Source organism: Artibeus jamaicensis, unplaced genomic scaffold, assembly GCF_021234435.1.
Source record: "Artibeus jamaicensis isolate MK-2021 breed Jamaican fruit bat unplaced genomic scaffold, CSHL_Jam_final contig_519, whole genome shotgun sequence".
NCBI lineage: Eukaryota > Metazoa > Chordata > Mammalia > Chiroptera > Phyllostomidae > Artibeus > Artibeus jamaicensis.
Window position 1 is genome coordinate 49,783,984 of NW_026521871.1, and position 10,694 is coordinate 49,794,677.

The following is a 10,694-nucleotide window of genomic DNA, read 5'->3' on the forward strand; positions in this document are numbered from 1 at the left end:
GCATTCCGACTCTCACGTCAGATATTCCTCCTCCGGGTACATGGCTGCGTCAAAGGGGTTCAGCATTGCGCAGGTGAGAGCAAAGTAACATTGTGGTTGCAGCTTGGACAAAAGCTTTTCCATCGTGGTCCTCAGGAGCGAGTAACGAGAGCCACACTATCATTACCATGCTCTGTGGCAAGAACTCCTGCCGGTCTTTCTGTGGTTGATTACTGGGTCAACCTCATGATCAAGTGGGATCCGTTAACACCATTCCCAAAGATAGTATCAGCCCAAATCCTGGATGGCAGGGTGTCCGCGAAGTTTTGGGAAAATCTCAAGGTCGACAGAACTCCAAATGAAGAGCTCTGAATGTAGTTTCTTTAGTATTTCTTCTGTTTTTGCTATGATTTCATTAGTAATCAGCTATTGGTAAGCTTGACAAAATCACATTTTATAGTGATTTAAATACGCAACAAGGTCAACGGGAGATCCGCTGACTTTGAATAAAGTTAATGCTTAAATGTCTCAGTGAAATTGTATTTTTAGTTTCTGTAGAGTCTCCCCTCACCCAGAGGTCTGAGGGTTGGAATAATGCACGTGCTCTTAGTTCGGAGACATCCTGTTTGATTAAACGTTCAATCAATCTCTTATTCAAAGCAAGAACTCCACGTACAGATTTCAAGGGGATTGGTAGAACCATTATTGGAAGCTAATCAGAGGATTGACAGGTTGGATTTGTGTTTTAGAAAGGCCTTTCTGATGGGGGTGTGGAAAAAGCTTTGGGGGGATAAAGATTAGCAGGAGGGAGACCCACTGGGGTCTACTGCTGTCCGCCATAGCATGGAAGGGGCTGCATTGGGCCAGGGATGGGGGAGTTGGTGGGAACCTCGAGTCTGGCCCCTCATGGTGGTGGCCCTGAGTCTAGCCCGCAGGTCTCCAATTACAGGGAACACAGTTGAGCAAGGGCCCTGCTGTGGTGCACTTGGCTGTGTACGAATCTGTCTACTCACCTGGGCTGGGAGCTGTTGGAGGGCAGGGAATACACTGCATTTTTTCTTGTAACCCTGGGATGACTGCACGGTGCTTGGCAGGAGTGCAAAAATATTTGCAATGAATTAAATTAAGTAAAAATGGCTTCTAGAGCAGGTCGGCGGCCACACTGGGCTTCATGACAATGATGGCTATATTGATGGAATCCTCATGCATACCAGTCCCTGTGCTTTGGTACTTTTTAACATTATCTCATGTAACTCTCTCATCAGCCCTAAAGAAGGGCGCTATTATTCCCATTTTGCAGAGGAGGAGAGAAGCTCACAGAGGGTGGGAGCCCAGCTCCGGGGGCCTCCAAGCGCCATGCTGTTCATGCTGCCAGAGCCTTTCATGCCCAGCGCCCCCTCACTCCTGCAGGCTGGTCTGTGTTGCATTCCGCCTCCGCCTCCACCTCCAGGGGCCCCAGAGCCACCACATTCCTTGTCCCATCTGCCAGTTGCATCCCTCTCCACCCCCTGCAACCGTGGTTGTCACTTCAGGCTGCCTCGCCCAGTGACACTCCATCCCTAGACCTCTCTCTCCCCATCAGTGTGACCTGTTGTCCCTGAACTTACCCACTGTGTGCATGAGTGCATCTCAAGGCGTTAGATACTCAGAAGGTTGTTTTTCCAGAACAAGGTTCCCGCCCAGGCTATTGGTCCGTAAGCCCAGCCTGTGAGAGCCTTCAGTCCAATGCAGGCTGGAGGGGAGATACACAGGGACCAGAAGGGCCTTTGGTCCCTGCGATCCAGAGGCAAATCTTAGACACTGGCGCATAAGTGGGAGCATCACTTCTTATTGGAGAGAGAGAGCTGAAGGTGAACCTCTTTGTGCTAAGCTGACTCCTGGGGGGCATCTGCTAATAGAATCATAAATCTATGAAGGCCTCAGAGCTTGTCATTTCATTGACCAGGCCACTGAAGCGCAGCGAGCCTAGTCACAATGACATACCCGAAGTGGCAGGGCCCCGGCCAGCAGGAAAGGCCAGGGAGGGAAGGCACATCGCGATGAGAGCAGAGCCGCTCTCCCTGCGCTCCCCACCCCCTTTCTCACTCCCCCCAGCAAGGGCACACACTTGCCCGTGGCTTGTGCTAAGCAGGAGGGCTAGATCACAGCCACCAGGCATGCGGGGTCAGTTCTGGGGCAGGCAGATACTAAGTTTCCACAGCCACATGGTGAGTCACTCTGGAAGGTCACCTCCAGCAGATCCTCCTGTGGTCAGCTCCACGGGGGGGGGGGGGGGGGTGGCATTGGTCAACAGCTGCAGAGAAGCCTGCACAATCCTGTCTGCAGGATCAAACCCCTCTGAAGAGTTTTAACTGAAGAGTTTTCTACCCCGAAGGGTCCCCTCCAGGCTGCCACCCCCACAACCGGGTGGCCTCCCCCAGGAGGTGAGACCAATCGAGTGTTCTTTGCCAATTTAACCCCCACGTGCAGGGGAAGGGGCTCCTAGGAGAAAGCAAATCTCCAGGACAGAGGCCATTCCTTAGGAAATTGTAAATGACCAAAATTGACTCAAAAAGCAGAGAACATGTGCAGACCGATAATTATGAAAAATGCTAAAAAGTTACCCAAGAATCACCTGAAACAAAAATCACCAGTCCCTGGTAGGAACATGAATGAATGATTTTTTTTGAACTTTTAAGAAATACATAATTCTTTTGCTAAATAAATTATCCCAGAACTGAAACATGTGAAAAGGACCTCTGATGGATATCATAGGGCAAGGGTCACCCTGATACAGAATTCTGATAATCGCCATTCAACCAAAGAAAACCACAGACTAATCTCATGTAGGTGTTATTGATGTAAAAATTCTAAGCAAACAGGTTACAGCAACTCAAATGTAGATGGACAAAAACACGCACCAAGGGTTCTAGGAATGCAAGAATGCTTTGAAACCAGGTAACAAATGAAATTCATCATAGCACAGAGCATTCATGGAGTTTGCATCTGTTCCTGATGTGTACATGCAAGTAGAGAGATGTTTACCTGAGGTGCTGGTTAGTCCCAGTTTTTGCTCCCAGATGATTGTCGCCTCCTTTATCTGCCCTGTTCTGTGTCCTGCTGGGGCTGATACCATCCAGAGATGGTATCTCTGGGGCCTCTGCCTTCAGTCCATGTTCAGCCAGCGGGTGTGGGCAAAAGCCTAGAAGAAGGGGAGAGAGAGGGAGGGTTGGAGGAATTACTCCCACCACCTCTCCACCTCCGGCAGTCCTGGCTGTGCTGTGTTCCTCCACTGGCTGCAGTGAGATTTTCCCCTGCCTTCTGGTCTGCAGGCCCAGAGGACTCCCTCGCCACGTTTCGTGGGTTCCCTCAGCCCAGGGCACACCACTATACTGAGTTTACTCACGCAATTCTCTTTCATTAAATTCTTCTCAATGTACCATTTGCTTCCTGCCAGCATCTTAGCTAATACATTTAGCATGATGAATAATACTTATTATAAATCAATAAGCAACACATTTATTAGTGTAATTAAACCGTTTACTAATGTAGCAACAGGGGAGCAACTCCTGAGGTTGAAACTGCAAACTCTAGAAATGAGCAATAACAAAATAGAGCATTTCAAAATTAATGGAAGATGGCCAAAACCGGCTTCACAGGGAAATAAAGCCACAAACACATATATTAAAAACTATTCTTTTAATAAACAAAAGCATTCAGGAATGTAGGAAAGAACACTAAGGGTAATAAATGGAAAGCAGAAATTGACAAGTTACAAAGAAGAAAAAAAAGAATGAGTAAGTTAAAAATCTGACTACTGTTTCTTTTTTTTTTAATTCTCACCTGAGGACATGCTTATTGATTTTAGAGCGAGAGGAAGGAAGGGAAAGCGAGAGAGGGAGAGAGACATGGATATGAGAGAGAAACATCAGTTGGTTGCTTCCCCCACGCGCCCGGACCGGGACTGAACCCTGACTGAGAATCAAACCGGGGAACTTGGACTTCGTGGGACGACGCCCAGCCAACTGAGCCACACGGGTCAGGGCTGATGACTGTCTCTTTGGCAAAACTAGTTACATTAGAAATAAATAAAATTAAAAATTAGAAAGGAGCATTAGTGAGAGGTGCAGAAGACATGAAAAGAAGGCTCGGGAAATGACTGGCAAACCTCGGTGCAAATCAGCTGGAAATATGGATGAAATGGGTGTTTAGAAAATCTAGCACTTAACAACATTTACTCTGGAAGAGACCAGCAGTCTCAGCAGACCGACCACCAAAGAAGGAACTGAGAATGCAGCATCTCCTAGGCTCCGGGCCCAGGTGGGTTCTCAGGCAGGTAATTCCAAACGTTCAAGGCACGGAGAAGCCCACCACTTGCACTGTCCCCAGGCACAGCAGATTAAGACGCGCCTCTACCAGAAGCCCCATGTACCACCAGCACTCAGGTCAGATGGGGCACAAGGAAGCCCTCTGAGCTTGTACGGATGTAGTATTACAGCAACACCACAAACCAGGCTCAGAGAGTTGTATTTCTGGGAAAACCAGGCGTGGTTCAATACTGTGACATTATCCATATAATTTACCCCAATAACGGATCAAAAGAGAAAAACTTCATGTTCGTACTCAAAGATTCAGAAAAGTCTATTGAAAAGAAATTCAATATCCATTCTTGGTAACATCTCTAGATAAAATAGAAATATATAGCTACTCCTTGACCTGAGGTTGTCTCCACCCAAAAGTTAGTAAATAGTGAAATCATAGCAATATTGCCTTTGAAGTCAGTGACAGGATGTGACTTCCGAATCGACTGTCGCAGTGTTTCTGGGAGTTTCGGCCTTTACAAATAAAGTGGCTTGTAAGTAAGGGATTTTATCACTTCTTGGCCTTTTGGCTAAGATCAAGTGTAGTGTGATATATTTTGACTTAATTTTGAGTATGGTATGAAGTACAAATCCAATTTCATTTTTTTTTGCATATAGATTCCAGGTGACCCAGCACAGTTTGTTGAAAAGACGGTTCCCCCCTCCATTGAATGATCTTGGTACACTTGTTCATTGTTGAGGTTTATTTATAGACACTCAATTCTATTCCATTGGTTTATATGTATGCCTATTCTCATGCCAGTACTGATTTGTTTTTTTTTTAAGTATTTAATTTATTTATTTTTAGAGAGAGGGAAAGGAAAGGAGAAAGAGAGGGAGAGAAACATCAATTGGTTGCCTCTCCTATATACCCTGACTTGGGACTGAACCCGCAAGCCAGGCATGTGCCCTGACCAGGAATTGAACTGGTGGCCTTTTGCTTTGAAGTACCAATTTGTTTCAATTGCTATAGCTTTATAGTAAGTTGTGAAATCAGAATGTGTGAGCTCTCCAAATTTGTTCTTCCTATTCAAGATGATTTTAGGTGTTATGAACCCATTGCCTTTTCATAGAAGTGTTAGGATTTGCTTATTAATTTCTACAAAAGTGTCATCCAGTATTTTGATAAAGATGACATTGAACTTGTATACCAGCTTGAGGAATATAGCCGTATGGACAACAGCAAGTCTTCTGTCCCACAAACATGGAAGCCTTTCACTTTATTTAGATCTTCATTTTCTTTCCACAATATTTTGCAGCTTGGTGGAGAAATAGAAGTCAAAATGCAGTGACTTTACTTCCCCAGGCTGGGGCGTGACAGACAAGCAGTCCTAAATCACTCAAATCTTTCTCCATGTCCAAACAATACAATGATGTTCCCTTAAGAAGAGCACCCTCTGACTTACCTGGGCACACCACACAAACGAGCATTTGTGATCATGCTGCTGTTCCCCAGCTGCTCTGTGAAACTGAGCGACGTTTCATTTCTTGGTTCAGAGGTGCCATGAAAAAGCCCTGTGGATGAGCCAAAGGGACCATTTTTATCACAGGTATTGGCCCCTTATGGTGTACTGTGCTTTCTCTCAGATCTTGGTCAATAATCATACAGTGTATTAGGGATGTATGTTATCGCAAAAAACGGTGACAACGGCTTACAGGAATCAGTTTTCCAGCTCTTCAAAAACATTCATCTATTTTTGTAACACAGACTTGTTTTGCAGAGTTGGAGGTTAGTGGCTGTAAGCCTGAAACCCTGCTATGGTATTCCACGTTGAGCACAGACACTTCTGCTGAGACCAAGAGAATGTTTAGCTGGACGCCACCACGTTGGGCTGATCCCAGGAATCAGTGCGTGTGCATTGGACAAGCGCCGAGCTGCAAGTCAAAGTAGATTTTGCATTTGACTGCATTCAGTTTACCACTACATAAAATTAAAAAAAAAAAAAAAAGATGCCCTAAAGGTTGCAGGCAGTTCAGAGAAATACTGTGGGGAAAGGAAACACAAAGAATAAAAAGATCCTATCGCATCATGGAACAAAAAGGAACATGTCATTATTATCTGTTATTAAAATAGGTCAAATCTGTTTAACTAGTCTTACTGTATTATGTTCTCCTTTTTAAAAGTCTTGCATTTGTGTGTCCTAAGAATATATGATAACACAGCCTATAAAATTTAAATATCAATTTAAAAGGCTTTTTAAAAAAGGGGTTAAGAAAATTGCCCTATCAGACCACAGAAAGAAACCCTATAAAATATTATTATATTGTTCTCAATGTATTTATTTTATTAGTTCTACTATCCATTGCTACTAATTGCCACCGTTAGCTTGTCTAATTGTTGTTTTGTTTAATGTATGTGACAAGAAATAAATACAAAGTAATATCTACTTTTAAATAAACATCTACTTTTTTCCTATTTTATAGTAAGTAGGAAATGTGTGTATTATATATCGTATTTTATTATGATGATTGTATTCAATATGTCTCTTCCTGAATTGGTTCTCCACAAAACTGCTGAAACCCACAAAAGCGCAATCCCTACAGGAAATGAACCCACGTGATACTTCCAGGGACTCTCGGGAGTGACAATGGGTGTGAGCCATGTGGAGGGGAAACAAGTCTTTCATGAACACATACTGTCAAGCGCCAATGAATTGGGATTATTAATGTTAGTTGGCTTGGGCTGGCATTAACAATACCACAGGCTAGGGGGCTTAAACAATAGAAATCTATTTTCTTATAGCTCCAGAGGCTGGAAGTCCAAGACCAAGGTGCTGGCAGGATTGCTCTCTCCCGAGGTCTCTCCTTGGCTCGCAGATGGCCACTTTCTCACTGTGCGCTCACTGAACCTTTCCCATGTGAGCAGAGAGAGAGAGAGAGAGACCTCGGTGTCTTTTCCGCTTCTAGCCTGAGTGCTAGTCCTATTGGTTTAGAGCCACACCCTTATTGTTGAGGTCCAAAACAGATGTTGAAAAGGGACAATCCCGAACGAGCCTCGGATAAAGTTAGACTGACCAGGAACTAAAGTTAGGCTGACCAGGAACAGGGAAATTTTTACTTCCTAAAAGGGCTAACCGCCAACTACACAAAGAGCCTTTTGAATTTCCCTAATAAGCCAATGGCAATCAGCTGTTTAGAGCTAGCCAATAGCTAACAGCCACATCTGCTTCTGTTCAAAGCTTGCTTGCATACCCCTATATAAGGACATAGCTGTAAGCGCCGGGGCGCAGCTCTCATCTGCAGCTCTCCTGAGCATAGTGTCCTCGGACACTCAGAGAGCTCGCCCCTGCGCAGGTAAAACTTGGCCAATAAAGTAACATCTTGAAAATTCTGAAAGTCTCCGAATCTCTGTTTCTCATGACGGCAGATGCAACACGTATGGCATTAACCTTAATCACCTCCTTAAAGGCTCCGTCTCCAAACGCAGTTACCGTAATTTTTGGACCATAAGACACACCTAGGTTTTAGAGGAGGAAAATAGGAAAAAAAATTTTTATAAAAAAATTTAATCACATAAATAACAATATTTCACCAATGTAAATGTAAAGCTACATTCGGACTATGAGATGCACCCCCACTTTCTCCCAAATTTGGGGGAAAAAGTCCGTCTTATAGTCTGAAAAATACGGTACATTGGGAGGTAGAGCTACAACAGATGCATTTTAGGGGCACACAGTTGAATCCATCATAGTGACCCTCATAGGAACCCACAGGATGGCAGACCCTACAGAGTAGAAGACAGAAGTGAGACCGCTTTAAGACGCATCACTAGTTACACTCTCACCTAATGATTGAAACTTTCACATGGATTCCACAAAAGAAACCCAGGTATACACTGTCTGCAAGAAATGCGAGTTAAAATAAATGTGCAAGAAAAAGGTTAAAATGAAAAGAATGGGCACACATCACCCAAGTGTAAACGCAAAGAACCCAGGGTTCACGACACTGACTCAGAAAAGCATACAATTTTAGAGAAAGAAAACACCTGAAAAGAACCAATAGGATAATAAATTTAATTGTGCAATATAGCATAAAAATAATGTATCCATCAACCTGGTTTGCAGTGGAAAACTTTGAAAAGTATCTCCCAGTCTTTGAAAGACTAGGCAAACCATTAATTATGTTAGAGAGGATTTGAGTAATAAAACCAGTAAGGCTTATTTAGAAACTCTCTAAGGAACCGTGTGTTCTCTAGAGAACACATACTCTTTTTTTATTGTCTATGGAACACACACACACACACACACACACACACACAGTTTTCCACACTCTTTGTTCACAATATTATAAAAGTTGAAAGCAATAACAAAAACCTCTAAACACTTGGGAATTTTTTAAAAATGCTATCCTAAATAACTCGGGTTAAAGAGAAAATCAAAACTATAATTATGTTACATAGCAACGTATGTGGACTGGATCCCGAAGTTTACCAAGTGGGAAATCAGTAGCCTTCAACGAGCTCATTAATAAACAGAATGGAAATAAACGAGCTTCTGATTCCATTCAATAACTTATACAAAGCACATCAAGTGGAGAGAATATGTTAATGACAAAATGCAGAAATTAATTAGTAAGCAGAAAAGCAGTAGAACTGATAGCAGTCTAACGACTGCTTCTCTGAGAAAAGAAGAAAAAAGAACGACCACAAAATAGAAACTATTCTGACTGCAAAGACAGAAGCAAGGAAGCACAAATTCAAGACATTATGGAGTAATAAAGGATGCAGCCAAGATGACCTCTGTCCAAACGACTCTCCCACTGGTTAGGAAGCCTCATAGCTCTAAATCTACAAGGAGATTAGTTCATTCATTTAAACTGCGCAGTCCTTTTTTTTCCCCAGCAGGGAAATAGATCACAGTTTGTTAATCTGTTCTTCTCTTACTGGTGGATATTTAGAGTCTCTCCCTCTCCCTCCCCCCTTTGCTGCAACCGACGATACTACAGTGAACCTGCTGCGCGGATACCCTGTGCATATGTATAAGAGTACTTTTCAGATTGGTCTCTGTGAGGGCAGCATCAGCAGCTCCTGGGAACTAGGTAGCAGAGCAGGTTCTCAGGCCAGACCCATTGAGTCAGAAATGGCAAGGTTGGGCCCCAGCGATCTGTTCTTCCCTATCTCCCCAGGTGGGGCTGATGGATGCTCTCACTTGGGAAACACTGTGCTAGGGAGTTTACTGTACTTAGAAGTGGAATCGTCAAACTGCGGGGTACATGGATATTTATTTTTATAGTCTATTGCCAATGAGGTCTCCTAAGGGTTATGCCAATTTATTCTTTCATTAGCATCGTAAAAGAATTTTTGGTACTCAATAATCTTGCAAATACTTAGTATTATAACCTTTAAAACGTCAAACTGAGCCCTGGCTGGTGTGGTTTAGTGGGTTGAGCGCTGGCCTACAAACCAAAGTGTTGCCGGTTTGATTCCCAGTCAGAGCACATGCCTGGCTTGCGGGCCAGGTCAGGCCCCCAGAAGGAGGCACGTGAGAGACATCCACACATGGATGTTTCTCTCCCGCTCTTTCTCCCTCCCTTCTCCTCTCTAAAAATAAATAAATAAAATCTTTTTAAAAATGTCAAACTGATAGGTATGAAATAATACCTCACTTAGTTGGCATTTCTCTAAACAGTGAAGCTAGAGAAATGCCAACTTCACTCTTTAGAGAAATGCCAACCATTGCTTCTCTTTATGTCTTCAGCCTCATCTTTCCACCTCCAGGCAGAGACTGAAAATCCCAGAGGCCAAGGGCACGTGGGGTGGCAAAGGCTGGGATGATGACGGTGGTGATGAGCACATCATGGAAATGAGGCCATCAGTTCAGAGAAACACCATTGGCTGTATGGAGAACAGAACGTAAACCGAAGGGAAGTCCACACAGAGAATTGTAGTTTTTTGTGCGGTCCATTATTTAAGACACAGATGACCAGCCAGGGAGAGCAAAGCATGAAAGGCCACTGAAAACTAGAGATTGCACTGGCTGGCGTGGACAGTAACTTGCCCTTCAGGTGGAGATTTGAGAAAACCTTTGCAAGCAACTGACGGGATCCACTCACCCCCACCTGGATGGATATACCCTGTTTGAGGGTAAAAAAGAAAAATACCAATATCCGGGCTTTTGAAAAAAATACTGAGGAACAAGGCAATGGAATTGCTTCTAGAAAGTTCAGAGGAGGAGTACCCTTCTTGAAGTGATCTATTTGTTGGGACCCAGAATTGAAAGAAAGAGGGAGAGAGACGGGGGCGGGGGGGGGGGGAGGGCGGGGAATTACATGGTGTGCTCAATGGAGTCCTAAGCACAGGGTGTCTAGGAATCAGGATCATAAAGTCACAAAGAAGAGAGCCGGCTGCGGTGATAAGGCAACTGTGGGAGAACAAAA

At 43.9% G+C, this 10,694-nt stretch overlaps 1 pseudogene; it reads left to right on the top strand.

The window, feature by feature from the left end:
• Positions 1 to 4,829: 4,829 nt before the first annotated feature.
• On the top strand, positions 4,830 to 4,977 carry LOC128628054 (uncharacterized; annotated as a pseudogene).
• Positions 4,978 to 10,694: the final 5,717 nt, after the last annotated feature.